Here is a 16,197-nt window from a genome sequence, read left to right on the forward strand (position 1 = left end):
TCTATGATGACTTTCTCAACGTGCCGATTGATATTTCAGTAAAGTATTAGCATTAGTCCCTTTCTGTTTGGCACTGTTCTTTCTTGTTCTTAAGGAAGTATGTGATAATTGACTGTCGAAGCTTTTAGTAGCTTTGGATGGCGTACGTAGTTCTACTGTGACCTTTCTTTTAATGTGCTTTAGGACTACGTCGGACCGACACAGATACGTCTCATGGCGGCGATGGGAGAGGAAAGGCCTAGGAGTTGGAAGGAAGTGGCTGTGGCCTTAATTAATGTACATCCCCAGCATTTGGATGGTGGGAAAATAAGAAACCACGGAAAACCATCTTTAGGTCTGCCGTCAGTGGGGTTCGAACCCACTCTCTCCCGGATGCAAACTCACAGATGCGGGCGTACTGTGTGCTTTTTTCCTATTTTGCATTCTAGATGAAGACACCTTATTGTGTTTTTCTGTTCCATTACACTCTTCGTTTTCCATACATTCCTCTGTCATTTCAGTATCTATTACAGTAGTTCCCTAGCGGGTGATTGTGCCCTGCCTACCTATTCATTTTCCGTTTTAAATGGAAGGGATACCTTGCGCGGGATATGACTAAGATGAAGGATTTTTTTTTTGCTAGGGGCTTTACGTCGCACCGACACAGATAGGTCTTATGGCGACCATGGGAAAGGAAAGGCCTAGGAGTTGGAAGGAAGCGGCCGTGGCCTTAATTAAGGTACAGCCCCAGCATTTGCCTGGTGTGAAAATGGGAAACCACGGAAAACCATCTTCAGGGCTGCCGATAGTGGGATTCGAACCTACTATCTCCCGGATGCAAGCTCACAGCCGCGCGCCTCTACGCGCACGGCCAACTCGCCCGGTAAGATGAAGGATTAAGGGGAACCTTAGTGTAACTAGCACGGGTATCAGGGAATCCTATGAAGATGTGGAGCTTGCTGTGGTCAAGTGTATGGTAGGAACGTTTTTGATTTCACTGATTTGTTCACAGTTTTTATGAAGTAGGGATTTGGTAATGTGAGGTTCCAACTCACTCATCATACGTTTATTCTGACTCTCCGTGACCGAAGGATATTTATTCCTATCAATAGCAAGGTTGTGTGCTGTGTTTTCCGCATTGTGTATATCTGCCCACGGGGATTGTTTACTGGCTGTGTTGTGCAGCTCGCTTAGCGAGGCTGAGACTGTTCTAGCGCGACCTTGCTCACTGACGGTGGAGTTCACAGGTGTGCCTGTAGTAGTGTTTACATTCGTCCTCTCTACCAAGCCGTTCTGGCAAAGCGGACAGTCTTACCTTTAGGTAACTGCGAATTAAAGCAGGCATGTCCAAGTCTGGCCGTCATAAATAACCGTGCGGAAGGTATTCGGTCTTTTAACTCCATTCTAATAGCACGTATTACATTGCATACTTTGAAGGGTATTGCTGTGACTATTCCTCTTTCCTGTGTTCTACCACTTCTCGGTATTTATCTAACTCTAATGAAATGGACTCTATAGGCACTTCCGGGGAAACATTTAATATTCGGAAATGTTTTTGTACCCTGGCTTTCCCTATACGACCATCACTTAACATTATTTTAGGAATTTCTTTGCAGTTATATATTAATCGTTCGAAAATCACTGTTGAAATTTACATTAATGTAAGCTGAGGTTTCCAAACTGTCCAGCTGGATCATGTCGATTTGGTCTGATAAGAGTTTGAGGAGTGTCTGGATCCAATTGTGTACATGCCACGCAGATGGCTTGCTCTCACCTTCAAAATGCATTTCAGGGTATTTCTCCTTGAATGGTCTTTAAAGATAAACAGTAAAAATATAAAGATGTAGGAAAGGTAACAAAAGGAAACCTAGGAAAAATGGTTGATGATGATGCTTGTTGTTTAAAGGGGCATAACATCTAGGTCATCGGCCCCTAATGGTACGAAATGAGACGAAATGTAATGACAAATTAAAAGTCCAAAATCCTCCACTGACCAGAATTCAAAACGTGAGGACGAAGAATGAATGGATGGATATGAAGTTAAAAACAATCAGTGGATCTGACCCGCAATGCCTGACATTCACAGAAACTGACGTAAAACAATAGTATTACTGACTAAGGGACTTCTTCTATAGCATACTACTGAATCAATGATGCTTGTAGTCTAAAGGAGTCCGAAATCCAAGTCATCGGCCCCTCATAATGGTACTTATAGCTAGGAAGGTAGAGCCATGGTATTTGTCATATTGCGGTACTAATCAAAAGTAGCGTACACTCGCGGTGTTCCACACATTATGGTACTATTCACAGGTAATGAAATTCGCACATGTAATACAGACTTACGGTGTTTCGCACTTTGCAGCGCCATTTACAGGCGTTTACCTATGGCCATTTACCTATGGCGTTCCTCACATAAGTGGACTAACCACAGGGACTCGCACTATCCCGTGGTGTTCCTCACATAGTGGGTACTAATCATAGGCAAGTCAGAACCGTGGTGTCGCTCACCGATGGTGTCGCTCCTAAAGCGGTACTAATCACAGGTACTATAAAAGCTGACAACACACACTGTTGCTACTAATCACAAACCTATTTTGTACCTAACATAGTGGTACTACGCGCAAGTAAAAGCGACCCATGGTGTTTCCCGCGTGGTGGTACTAATCACAAGTAGTTTCATGGTTCTAATACAATCATCCCTTGGTCGCCCCTTTTAGTCGTCTATTACGACAAGCAGGGGATACCGTGAGTATATTTTCGTCTGCGTCCCCCACCCACAGGGGGTTGAGTGTTTGGTTCACGAGAGGTATTTTATTTCCCTCAAGTCCGCCGGCAAGCCGGTTAGGACCCCCTATCCGCCACCTGGGACGCGCCACGTGGGAGTATCACCTCTTCCACTGCTACGTAAGCGTAGTAGGTTCGTGGAGGAAAAATAGGTAAGAAATGGGGAGGAAATAGAGGCGGTAGATAAACTGGAGTATCTGGGCCTTATGATAAGTAGAAATGGCAGTTGGGTAGAACAAATCAGGCCAGCCAAATGGAAAGGATCAGCAGCGCTCTCAGTAATAAGGGTATTAGAAAATACATTTCGGGGGGTAGATTATGGAATAAAAAGAATGGTGTTTAACGCAGTGGTGAAGAGTAGAATGCTGTGCGGGGCAGAGATTTGGGGTGTGTAAAAAGTGAGCGTGATATTGGAACAAATAGGGAGTAAGTTCAGCAAGATTCTTCTTCTTCTTCTTCTTCTTGCGTTACGGCCTCTGTAGGACCACGGACAGCTCCTTCATGGATTACATTTTCTTCTTCTTCTCCCAGAACCTCTTCATCCTTTCTCTTCTTGTCTCCCGCTCTTCTTCCGAGATATTCAGTATCCTCTTCTCTTGTCTACTCCACTGGTGACTCTCAATCCTTTTCCTGTACCCATCCCTATCATTGATCTCTGGCATATTAGTCGGTATGTACTTGCTTCTCCAATTTTCCTTTTCTTCCACCTTGATCCCCAATTCTGACCAATCTTTCCGGAGTTCAACTACCCACTTGGTTCCTGTCTTTCCTCGTGTCCTCGCTGCTGTTTCCCATACTCTTTTCGTCATTCTATCCATATTCATCCTGATTACATGTCCCGCAAACCTTGCTCTTTTCAGTCTGATTTCTTCTGAGATTGTCCTCATGTTCCGGTATAGTTCTTCCCTTGGTCTCCTCATCCATCTCTCACCTCCTCTCTTAGGGCCTAGTATTTTCCTCAATATTTTTCTCTCTTCTTTCTCTAGTTGTTCCGCACCATTTCTTCCTAGTGCTATTGTCTCAGCAGCATATAATACAGCATTTCTCACCGTTGCCTTGTAATGTCTGATCTTTGCGTCTGTAGATATATTCTTTTTATTGTATATATCTCTGGTCATACAGAAGGCTGATCGCATCTTCTTTATCCTCTCTGTTATTCCCTCATTGCTCCTATTCCTTCCTGTTATAAATTCTCCTAGGTACTTGAATTTGTCCACCTTTTGCACAGTGCCTTCCGGTGTTGTCCAATCCTTAGTGGTATTCAATGTCTTTGTCTTGTTGTAGGCGGTCCTCAGTCCTACCCTTCCGGCTATATTGCTTAAGTTGTTGAGTTGTGTCTTTGCATCTTCTTCTGTCTCACTATAGCTATGTCGTCCGCAAAGGCTAGACAATCTACTTGGGCCCTATTGTCCTTTTTTGTCCCCAACATGCGTCTTTGGTATTCCCATTGTCTCATTCATTGTTCTCCACTGTCTGATGACTTCATCCAGAGCTATGTTGAACAACATTGGTGATAATCCATCTCCTTGTTTGACACCAGTGTTGATATCAAATTCTTCAGAGAGTACTCCTCTGAATCTCACCCTTGCCTTTGTGTCTGATAGAATTTCTATTATGAGTTCATGTGTAGTGCCATCTAATCCTCTGTTCTTCAGGATTCTTCCAAGGGTTTGTCTGTCGATGGAGTCATATGCCTTAGTGAAATCTACAAAGGTTACCACCGTTTTTTGTTCTTTAAGGCCCTATGTTCTATCAGTTGTTTCTGTATAAATATCTGTTCTATGCATCCTCTTCCCTTCCTAAATCCTGCTTCGTAGTCCCCAATTGTACTTTCTAACTGTTCTTCCAGTCTATTGAGCAAGACTTTCGACAACACCTTATAGCCAATCTCTAGTAGCGAAATTCCTCTATAGTTGTTTGCATCCTTCTTGTCTCCCTTCTTATGTATTGGTATTATGATAGTAGTATAATAAGCGGGTTCGGCCGCCTCCTACTCCTCCCGCCGCCTCCTCCGCCTCCTCCTCCGCCGCCGCCGCCCGCGGGAAATTTGAATTTTGGCGGGAAATTTGAATTTTGGCGGGAGATTTGAATTTGTAAACAAAGCCACGTGCTTTTTGACAGCTGTCATCGACAACAACGCAACGCTAACCTCACTGCTGCCATCTTGACGGGCCTAAACCTCACTAGTGCCAACTTAACCTAACTAGCATGAGGTAAACAAAGCCACGTGTTTTTTGACAGCCACGTGCTTTTTGACAGACAACAACGCATCGCTAACCTCAGTACTGCCATCTTGACGGGCCTAAACCTCAGTAGTGCCAACTTAACCTAACTAGTGCGAGATAAACAAATCCACGTGCTTTTTGACAGCCACGTGCTTTTTGACAGATTTGTAAACAAAGCCACGTGCTTTTTGACAGCTGTCATCGACAACAACGCATCGCTAACCTCAGTACTGCCATCTTGACGGGCCTAAACCTCAGTAGTACCAACTTAACCTAACTAGCGTGTGCTAAACAAAGCCACGTGCTTTTTGACAGCCACGTGCTTTTTTGACAGCTGTCATCCGCCATCTTTAAACTACAGAGCACCGTGCTGCCCTCTTTCATCACCTGTCATCGGCAGTGCTGCCATCTTGACAGACCTAAACCTTAGTGCTACCAACTTAACCTCACTAGCTCGAGATAAACAAATCCACGTGCTTTTTGACAGCCACGTGCTTTTTTGATAGCTGTCATCCGCCATCTTTGAGCACAGTGCTGCCCTCTTTAGCTACTTACCTTTGAAATGTGGTGGCGGATAATTTGAAAAATGCTTTTCGACAAGCAGCCATCTTTAATCCAGAGAGAACAGTGCTACCCTCTATGTGGTGGCGGCAAATTGAAAAATTCCACGTGCTCTTGTTTGGAAACAAACTCACGTGCTTTTTCGACAGCTACCATCTGCCATCTTTAATCTATAGAGCACAGTGCTGCCCTCTTTAGCTACTTACCTTTGAAATGTGGTGGCGACAAATTCCACGTGCTCTTGTTTAGTAAACAAACTCACGTGCTTTTTTGTCAGCTGTCATCCGCCATCTTTAATCTATAGAGCACAGTGCTGCCCTCTTTATCGTAGTAGATGTAAATTCGTCACAGCTGTCATCCGCAGTGCTGCCATCTTAACGGGCTTAAACCTTAGTGCTACCAACTTAACCTTACTAGCGCGAGATAAACAAATCCACGTGCTTTTTGACAGCTGTCATCCACCATCTTTAATCTATAGAGCACAGTGGTGCCCTCTTTAGCTACTTACCTTTGAAATGTGGTGGCGGATAATTTGAAAAATGCTTTTTGATAGCAGCCATCTTTGAGCACCGTGCTACCCTCTTTTGTGGTGGCAGGCAATTCCACGTGACAGCAGCCATCTTTAATCATGAGAGCACCGTGCTGCCCTCTATGTGGTGGCGGCAAATTCTACATGCTCTTGTTTGGAAACAAACTCACGTGCTTTTTTCTGACAGCTGTCATCCGCCATCTTGCATCACAAACCTCAGTGCTGCGCTCTTTAGCTAGATACCTTTGAAATGTGGTGGCGGCAATTTGAAAAAAATCTATGTGCTCTTGTTTAGTAAACAAAGCCACGTGCTTTTTATGACAGCTATCATCCACCATCTTTAATCAATAGAGCACGGTGCTGCTATCATGCAGGCAATTTCATCACCTGTCATCCGCCATCTTTTAATGAACAGAGCACCGTGCTGCTCTCTGTAGTAGCGGGCAATTTGAAAAGTTCTGTTAGCTGTCATCCGCCATCTTTAATCAAGAGAGCACCGTGCTGCCATCTATGTGGTGGCGGCAAATTCTACGTGCTACACGCAGCTGTCATCCACCATCTTACATCGCAAACCTCAGTGCTACACTCTATGTGGTGGCGGATAATTTAAAAAAGAAAAATTCTACATCATTCCTCTCTCGACGCTAATTGCACAAGATGGTGACTATACATGACTCCTTAAAGGTGCTTATGCAAGATGATCGCTATACATAGACGCCCTTGGGATGCTTGCGCAAGATGGCGGTTATACAAGGCTCCTTATGAGGGATGCTTGCGCGAGATGGTGGTTGCTCTTATGAGGCGGCTTAAGGATCCATGACTAGAGACGCCCTAAGGATGCTTGCGCAAGATGGCGGATGCAAGATGGCGGCTATACATAGCTCCTTATGAGACAGCCAGTACTCGATACAACATGTGATCAGAACATTGATTGATGTGTTCAGAACACTGTACTCGATACAACATGTGATTAAAACATTGTGTGGTGTGTTCAGAACACTACATAAGTAGAATCGAACGCTGTATTAGGGGATACCTTTGTTTAGATTGAAACATAACAAGACTAGAATTGAACACTGCACCCGATGTCGTTACATGCGATCAGAACAATGATTGATGTGTTCAGATCACGAAACAAGTAGAACCGAACACTGTACAACATGTTAGGGGATACCTTTGTTCTAAGAAGATCAGCTTGAAACATAACAAGACTAGAATTGAACACTGCACTCGATACAACATGTAATCAGAACATTGATTGATGCGTTCAGATCACGAAACAAGTAGAACCGAACACTGTACAACATGTTAAGGGATACCTTTGTTTAGATTGAAACTAACAAGACTAACACTTCAAATGATTTGCTTAGTACGAAAATAAAAAATCTATACCGCGTAGCTAACTCGTTCATCACACTGCTAAGACGCTTAGTAATTGTGAATACACTCATACGAAAATCAAGAAAGCACACTGCGTAGCCAACTCGCTCGGCTCACTCGCTTAGTATTTGCAACACACACGGATAAGAATGTTCCGAGATACTTACATGTTTTTTAAGGGAGGGTGAAAGATCATAAATTATATGTACACATGTTGTCTCCTCCAAGTTGTAAGATGAAATAGACGCAGTACTGCGAGTTTCCGCTCTAGCTGGCGAACGGAAGTAGCATGATATCTCAGCAAAAAATAATACGCGTGAGCTTGCAAGTCAGACACAATGATGGATACCGCGATTCAAATCCTGGTAACTTATGCCGTCGGGAAGGGTATCCGGCGAGCATCTAGCTGTAAATTCTCGATTCTCGACAGATTCTTAATCCGAGTTCTTTGACGTCAGGAAGGGCAATTAGTTGAAAACAATTATCGAACACGCATCGCGAAGGCAAGAGTGTGCAGCGATATGCTTGTTTAGACTTGCAGATTACGAAAAGAAACATAACAAGACTTGAGTCTTAAAACAAATTCTTGCGATTTAAAATCTTAGTCAGGAAGGGCATCCAGCAGTAAAACAATAGTTCGTGATTTAAAATCTAGCAGTAAAACCCCCGATTCTCGACAGATTCTTAATCCGAGTTCTTTGACGTCAGGAAGGGCAACCGGTTGAAAACAATTATCGAACACGCATCGCGAAGGCAAGAGTGTGCAGCGATATGCTTGTTTAGACTTGCAGATTACGAAAAGAAACATAACAAGACTTGAGTCTTAAAACAAATTCTTGCGATTTAAAATCTTAGTCAGGAAGGGCATCCAGCAGTAAAACAATAGTTCGTGATTTAAAATCTAGCAGTAAAACCCCCGATTCTCGACAGATTCTTAATCCGAGTTCTTTGACGTCAGGAAGGGCAACCGGTTGAAAACAATTATCGAACACGCATCGCGAAGGCAAGAGTGTGCAGCGATATGCTTGTTTAGACTTGCAGATTACGAAAAGAAACATAACGAGACTTGAGTCTTAAAACAAATACTTGCGATTTAAAATCTTAGTCAGGAAGGGCATCCAGCAGTAAAACAATAGTTCGTGATTTAAAATCTAGCAGTAAAACCCCCGATTCTCGACAGATTCTTAATCCGAGTTCTTTGACGTCAGGAAGGGCAACCGGTTGAAAACAATTATCGAACACGCATCGCGAAGGCAAGAGTGTGCAGCGATATGCTTGTTTAGACTTGCAGATTACGAAAAGAAACATAACAAGACTTGAGTCTTAAAACAAATTCTTGCGATTTAAAATCTTAGTCAGGAAGGGCATCCGGTACAAGACTTGAGTCTTAAAACAAATTCTTGCGATTTAAAATCTTAGTCAGGAAGGGCATCCAGCAGTAAAACAATAGTTCGTGATTTAAAATCTAGCTGTATATCCCCCGATTCTCGACAGATTCTTAATCCGAGTTTTTTGACGTCAGGAAGGGCAACTAGTTGAAAACAATTATCGAACACGCATCGCGAAGGCAAGAGTGTGCAGCGATATGCTTGTTTAGACTTGCAGATTACGGAAAGAAACATAACAAGACTTGAGTCTTAAAACAAATTCTTGCGATTTAAAATCTTAGTCAGGAAGGGCATCCGGTACAGGACTTGAGTCTTAAAACAAATTCTTGCGATTTAAAATCTTAGTCAGGAAGGGCATCCAGCAGTAAAACAATAGTTCGTGATACTGCGATTTAAAATCTAGCTGTATATCCCCCGATTCTCGACAGATTCTTAATCCGAGTTCTTTGACGTCAGGAAGGGCAACTAGTTGAAAACAATTATCGAACACGCATCGCGAAGGCAAGAGTGTGCAGCGATATGCTTGTTTAGACTTGCAGATTACGAAAGGAAACATAACAAGACTTGAGTCTTAAAACAAATTCTTGCGATTTAAAATCTTAGTCAGGAAGGGCATCCAGCAGTAAAACAATAGTTCGTGATTTAAAATCTAAGAAGTGCATCTAGCTGTAAAACCCCCGATTCTCGACAGATTCTTAATCCGAGTTCTTTGACGTCAGGAAGGGCAACCGGTTGAAAACAATTATCGAACACGCATCGCGAAGGCAAGAGTGTGCAAAGGACAACTCAACAAATTCTTGCGATTTAAACACATTTTTATTCCCAAGAGAATCGAAACGAGACTACCGGGTGAGAGGCATGCATACTGTAGGCTATGGGTTTTTTCTACTGTCCATGAAGTCGTATCAGCGCAGAGCGAACAGCGGAATGCGTGTGTTAGCTGAAATTGTACACGTATCTTCCGGCTCGGCCTTGAACGAGGACACTGATAAGCGGCTTGTAACTCGCGAACGTCTTCTTAGCTGAGTACCATTCAAGCTCTTAAAACACAGTACTAATTAAGGTTGTAAAATATTCTGAAATAGTCCTCCTCTGTAGTGTAGTAGTTAGCTGCTACCCTCGGAGGTCCGAGTTCGATTCCCGGCTCTGCCGCGGAATGTGTAGCATTTAGCCTATGTAAGTTCCTAACGTAAAATATCATGATTGTACGGAGAGGTTAAAACACACACAGTGCCTACTCCTATCGAAAGAACCTGCACGGTACCGGCATGTATGCTTCTCCTGGTGAAGGAGCATGCACATGGTTTAACGCCTCCTATCAACAGCCCTTACTTAATGCTGGCTTTTTTGCACACCCCGCCTCACACCATAGTTTTACGACCGGCTGCCCTTCCTGACTAGGATTTTAAATCGCAAGAATTTGTTGAGTTGCTCTTCCTGACGCAAAACTAGCAGTATCTAACCTCTTACACGGAATGTGTAGCATTTAGCCTATGTAAGTTCCTAACGTAAAATATCATGATTGTACGGAGAGGTTAAAACACACACAGTGCCTACTCCTATCGAAAGAACCTACACGGTACCGACATGTAGGCTTCTCCTGGTGAAGGAGCATGCACGTGGTTTAACGCCTCCTATCAACAGCCCTTACTTAATGCTGGCTTTTTTGCACACCCCGCCTCACACCATAGTTTTACGACCGGCTGCCCTTCCTGACTAGGATTTTAAATCGCAAGAATTTGTTGAGTTGCCCTTCCTGACGCAAAACTGGCAGTATCTAACCTCTTACACGGAATGTGTAGCATTTAGCCTATGTAAGTTCCTAACGTAAAATATCATGATTGTACGGAGAGGTTAAAACACACACAGTGCCTACTCCTATCGAAAGAACCTGCACGGTACCGGCATGTAGGCTTCTCCTGGTGAAGGAGCATGCACATGGTTTAACGCCTCCTATCAACAGCCCTTACTTAATGCTGGCTTTTTTGTACACCCCGCCTCACACCATAGTTTTACGACCGGCTGCCCTTCCTGACTAGGATTTTAAATCGCAAGATTTTGTTGAGTTGCCCTTCCTGACGCAAAACTAGCAGTATCTAACCTCTTACACGGAATGTGTAGCATTTAGCCTATGTAAGTTCCTAACGTAAAATATCATGATTGTACGGAGAGGTTAAAACACACACAGTGCCTACTCCTATCGAAAGAACCTGCATGGTACCGGCATGTAGGCTTCTCCTGGTGAAGGAGCATGCACATGGTTTAACGCCTCCTATCAACAGCCCTTACTTAATGCTGGCTTTTTTGCACACCCCGCCTCACACCATAGTTTTACGACCGGCTGCCCTTCCTGACTAGGATTTTAAATCGCAAGAATTTGTTGAGTTGCCCTTCCTGACGCAAAACTGGCAGTATCTAACCTCTTACATCATACACTATAGTTTTCGACCGGTTGCCCTTCCTGACGTCAAAGAACTCGGATTAAGAATCTGTTTTGTTTTAAGACTAGTTGCCCTTCCTGACGCAAAACTAGTAGTATCTAACCTCTTACATCATACCCTATTGTTTTCGACCGGTTGCCCTTCCTGACGTCAAAGAACTCGGATTAAGAATCTGTCGAGAATCGGGGGTTTTACTGCTAGATGCACTTCTTAGATTTTAAATCACGAACTATTGTTTTACTGCTGGATGCCCTTCCTGACTAAGATTTTAAATCGCAAGAATTTGTTTTAAGACTCAAGTCTTATTATGTTTCTTTTCGTAATCTGCAAGTCTAAACAAGCATATCGCTGCACACTCTTGCCTTCGCGATGCGTGTTCGATAATTGTTTTCAACTAGTTGCCCTTCCTGACGTCAAAGAACTCGGATTAAGAATCTGTCGAGAATCGGGGGATTTACAGCTAGATTTTAAATCACGAACTATTGTTTTACTGCTGGATGCCCTTCCTGACTAAGATTTTAAATCGCAAGAATTTGTTTTAAGTCTCAAGTCTTGTACCGGATGCCCTTCCTGACTAAGATTTTAATTCGCAAGAATTTGTTTTAAGACTCAAGTCTTGTTATGTTTCTTTTCGTAATCTGCAAGTCTAAACAAGCATATCGCTGCACACTCTTGCCTTCGCGATGCGTGTTCGATAATTGTTTTCAACCGGTTGCCCTTCCTGACGTCAAAGAACTCGGATTAAGAATCTGTCGAGAATCGGGGGATATACAGCTAGATTTTAAATCACGAACTATTGTTTTACTGCTGGATGCCCTTCCTGACTAAGATTTTAAATCGCAAGAATTTGTTTTAAGACTCAAGTCTTGTACCGGATGCCCTTCCTGACTAAGATTTTAAATCGCAAGAATTTGTTTTAAGACTCAAGTCTTGTTATGTTTCTTTTCGTAATCTGCAAGTCTAAACAAGCATATCGCTGCACACTCTTGCCTTCGCGATGCGTGTTCGATAATTGTTTTCAACTAGTTGCCCTTCCTGACGTCAAAGAACTCGGATTAAGAATCTGTCGAGAATCGGGGGTTTTACTGCTAGATTTTAAATCACGAACTATTGTTTTACTGCTGGATGCCCTTCCTGACTAAGATTTTAAATCGCAAGAATTTGTTTTAAGACTCAAGTCTTGTTATGTTTCTTTTCGTAATCTGCAAGTCTAAACAAGCATATCGCTGCACACTCTTGCCTTCGCGATGCGTGTTCGATAATTGTTTTCAACCGGTTGCCCTTCCTGACGTCAAAGAACTCGGATTAAGAATCTGTCGAGAATCGGGGGTTTTACTGCTAGATTTTAAATCACGAACTATTGTTTTACTGCTGGATGCCCTTCCTGACTAAGATTTTAAATCGCAAGAATTTGTTTTAAGACTCAAGTCTTGTTATGTTTCTTTTCGTAATCTGCAAGTCTAAACAAGCATATCGCTGCACACTCTTGCCTTCGCGATGCGTGTTCGATAATTGTTTTCAACTAGTTGCCCTTCCTGACGTCAAAGAACTCGGATTAAGAATCTGTCGAGAATCGAGGATTTACAGCTAGATGCTCGCCGGATACCCTTCCCGACGGCATAAGTTACCAGGATTTGAATCGCGGTATCCATCATTGTGTCTGACTTGCAAGCTCACGCGTATTATTTTTTGCTGAGATATCATGCTACTTCCGTTCGCCAGCTAGAGCGGAAACTCGCAGTACTGCGTCTATTTCATCTTACAACTTGGAGGAGACAACATGTGTACATATAATTTATGATCTTTCACCCTCCCTTAAAAAACATGTAAGTATCTCGGAACATTCTTATCCGTGTGTGTTGCAAATACTAAGCGAGTGAGCCGAGCGAGTTGGCTACGCAGTGTGCTTTCTTGATTTTCGTATGAGTGTATTCACAATTACTAAGCGTCTTAGCAGTGTGATGAACGAGTTAGCTACGCGGTATAGATTTTTTATTTTCGTACTAAGCAAATCATTTGAAGTGTTAGTCTTGTTAGTTTCAATCTAAACAAAGGTATCCCTTAACATGTTGTACAGTGTTCGGTTCTACTGGTTTCGTGATCTGAACGCATCAATCAATGTTCTGATTACATGTTGTATCGAGTGCAGTGTTCAATTCTAGTCTTGTTATGTTTCAAGCTGATCTTCTTAGAACAAAGGTATCCCCTAACATGTTGTACAGTGTTCGGTTCTACTTGTTTCGTGATCTGAACACATCAATCATTGTTCTGATCGCATGTAACGACATCGAGTGCAGTGTTCAATTCTAGTCTTGTTATGTTTCAATCTAAACAAAGGTATCCCCTAACATGTTGTACAGCGTTCGATTCTACTTATGTAGTGTTCTGAACACACCAGACAATGTTTTAATCACATGTTGAAGTTAACGACATCGAGTACAGTGTTCGATTCTACTTATTTTGTGTTCTGAACACATTAATCAATCAATGTGCAGTGTTCAATTCTAGTCTTGTTATGTTTCAATCTAAACAAAGGTATCCCCTAATACAGCGTTCGATTCTACTTATGTAGTGTTCTGAACACACCACACAATGTTTTAATCACATGTTGTATCGAGTACAGTGTTCTGAACACATCAATCAATGTTCTGATCACATGTTGTATCGAGTACTGGCTGTCTCATAAGGAGCTATGTATAGCCGCCATCTTGCATCCGCCATCTTGCGCAAGCATCCTTAGGGCGTCTCTAGTCATGGATCCTTAAGCCGCCTCATAAGAGCAACCACCATCTCGCGCAAGCATCCCTCATAAGGAGCCTTGTATAACCGCCATCTTGCGCAAGCATCCCAAGGGCGTCTATGTATAGCGATCATCTTGCATAAGCACCTTTAAGGAGTCATGTATAGTCACCATCTTGTGCAATTAGCGTCGAGAGAGGACTGATGTAGAATTTTTCTTTTTTAAATTATCCGCCACCACATAGAGTGTAGCACTGAGGTTTGCGATGTAAGATGGTGGATGACAGCTGCGCGTAGCACGTAGAATTTGCCGCCACCACATAGATGGCAGCACGGTGCTCTCTTGATTAAAGATGGCGGATGACAGCTAACAGAACTTTTCAAATTGCCCGCTACTACAGAGAGCAGCACGGTGCTCTGTTCATTAAAAGATGGCGGATGACAGGTGATGAAATTGCCTGCATGATAGCAGCACCGTGCTCTATTGATTAAAGATGGTGGATGATAGCTGTCATAAAAAGCACGTGGCTTTGTTTACTAAACAAGAGCACATAGATTTTTTTCAAATTGCCGCCACCACATTTCAAAGGTATCTAGCTAAAGAGCGCAGCACTGAGGTTTGTGATGCAAGATGGCGGATGACAGCTGTCAGAAAAAAGCACGTGAGTTTGTTTCCAAACAAGAGCATGTAGAATTTGCCGCCACCACATAGAGGGCAGCACGGTGCTCTCATGATTAAAGATGGCTGCTGTCACGTGGAATTGCCTGCCACCACAAAAGAGGGTAGCACGGTGCTCAAAGATGGCTGCTATCAAAAAGCATTTTTCAAATTATCCGCCACCACATTTCAAAGGTAAGTAGCTAAAGAGGGCACCACTGTGCTCTATAGATTAAAGATGGTGGATGACAGCTGTCAAAAAGCACGTGGATTTGTTTATCTCGCGCTAGTAAGGTTAAGTTGGTAGCACTAAGGTTTAAGCCCGTTAAGATGGCAGCACTGCGGATGACAGCTGTGACGAATTTACATCTACTACGATAAAGAGGGCAGCACTGTGCTCTATAGATTAAAGATGGCGGATGACAGCTGACAAAAAAGCACGTGAGTTTGTTTACTAAACAAGAGCACGTGGAATTTGTCGCCACCACATTTCAAAGGTAAGTAGCTAAAGAGGGCAGCACTGTGCTCTATAGATTAAAGATGGCAGATGGTAGCTGTCGAAAAAGCACGTGAGTTTGTTTCCAAACAAGAGCACGTGGAATTTTTCAATTTGCCGCCACCACATAGAGGGTAGCACTGTTCTCTCTGGATTAAAGATGGCTGCTTGTCGAAAAGCATTTTTCAAATTATCCGCCACCACATTTCAAAGGTAAGTAGCTAAAGAGGGCAGCACTGTGCTCAAAGATGGCGGATGACAGCTATCAAAAAAGCACGTGGCTGTCAAAAAGCACGTGGATTTGTTTATCTCGAGCTAGTGAGGTTAAGTTGGTAGCACTAAGGTTTAGGTCTGTCAAGATGGCAGCACTGCCGATGACAGGTGATGAAAGAGGGCAGCACGGTGCTCTGTAGTTTAAAGATGGCGGATGACAGCTGTCAAACAAGCACGTGGCTGTCAAAAAGCACGTGGCTTTGTTTAGCACACGCTAGTTAGGTTAAGTTGGTACTACTGAGGTTTAGGCCCGTCAAGATGGCAGTACTGAGGTTAGCGATGCGTTGTTGTCGATGACAGCTGTCAAAAAGCACGTGGCTTTGTTTACAAATCTGTCAAAAAGCACGTGGCTGTCAAAAAGCACGTGGATTTGTTTATCTCGCACTAGTTAGGTTAAGTTGGCACTACTGAGGTTTAGGCCCGTCAAGATGGCAGTACTGAGGTTAGCGATGCGTTGTTGTCTGTCAAAAAGCACGTGGCTGTCAAAAAACACGTGGCTTTGTTTACCTCATGCTAGTTAGGTTAAGTTGGCACTAGTGAGGTTTAGGCCCGTCAAGATGGCAGCAGTGAGGTTAGCGTTGCGTTGTTGTCGATGACAGCTGTCAAAAAGCACGTGGCTTTGTTTACAAATTCAAATCTCCCGCCAAAATTCAAATTTCCCGCCAAAATTCAAATTTCCCGCGGGCGGCGGCGGCGGAGGCGGAGGAGGAGGCGGAGGAGGCGGCGGGAGGAGGAGGAGGCGGC

Source organism: Anabrus simplex, chromosome 4 (assembly GCF_040414725.1).
Source record: "Anabrus simplex isolate iqAnaSimp1 chromosome 4, ASM4041472v1, whole genome shotgun sequence".
Classification (NCBI taxonomy): domain Eukaryota; kingdom Metazoa; phylum Arthropoda; class Insecta; order Orthoptera; family Tettigoniidae; genus Anabrus; species Anabrus simplex.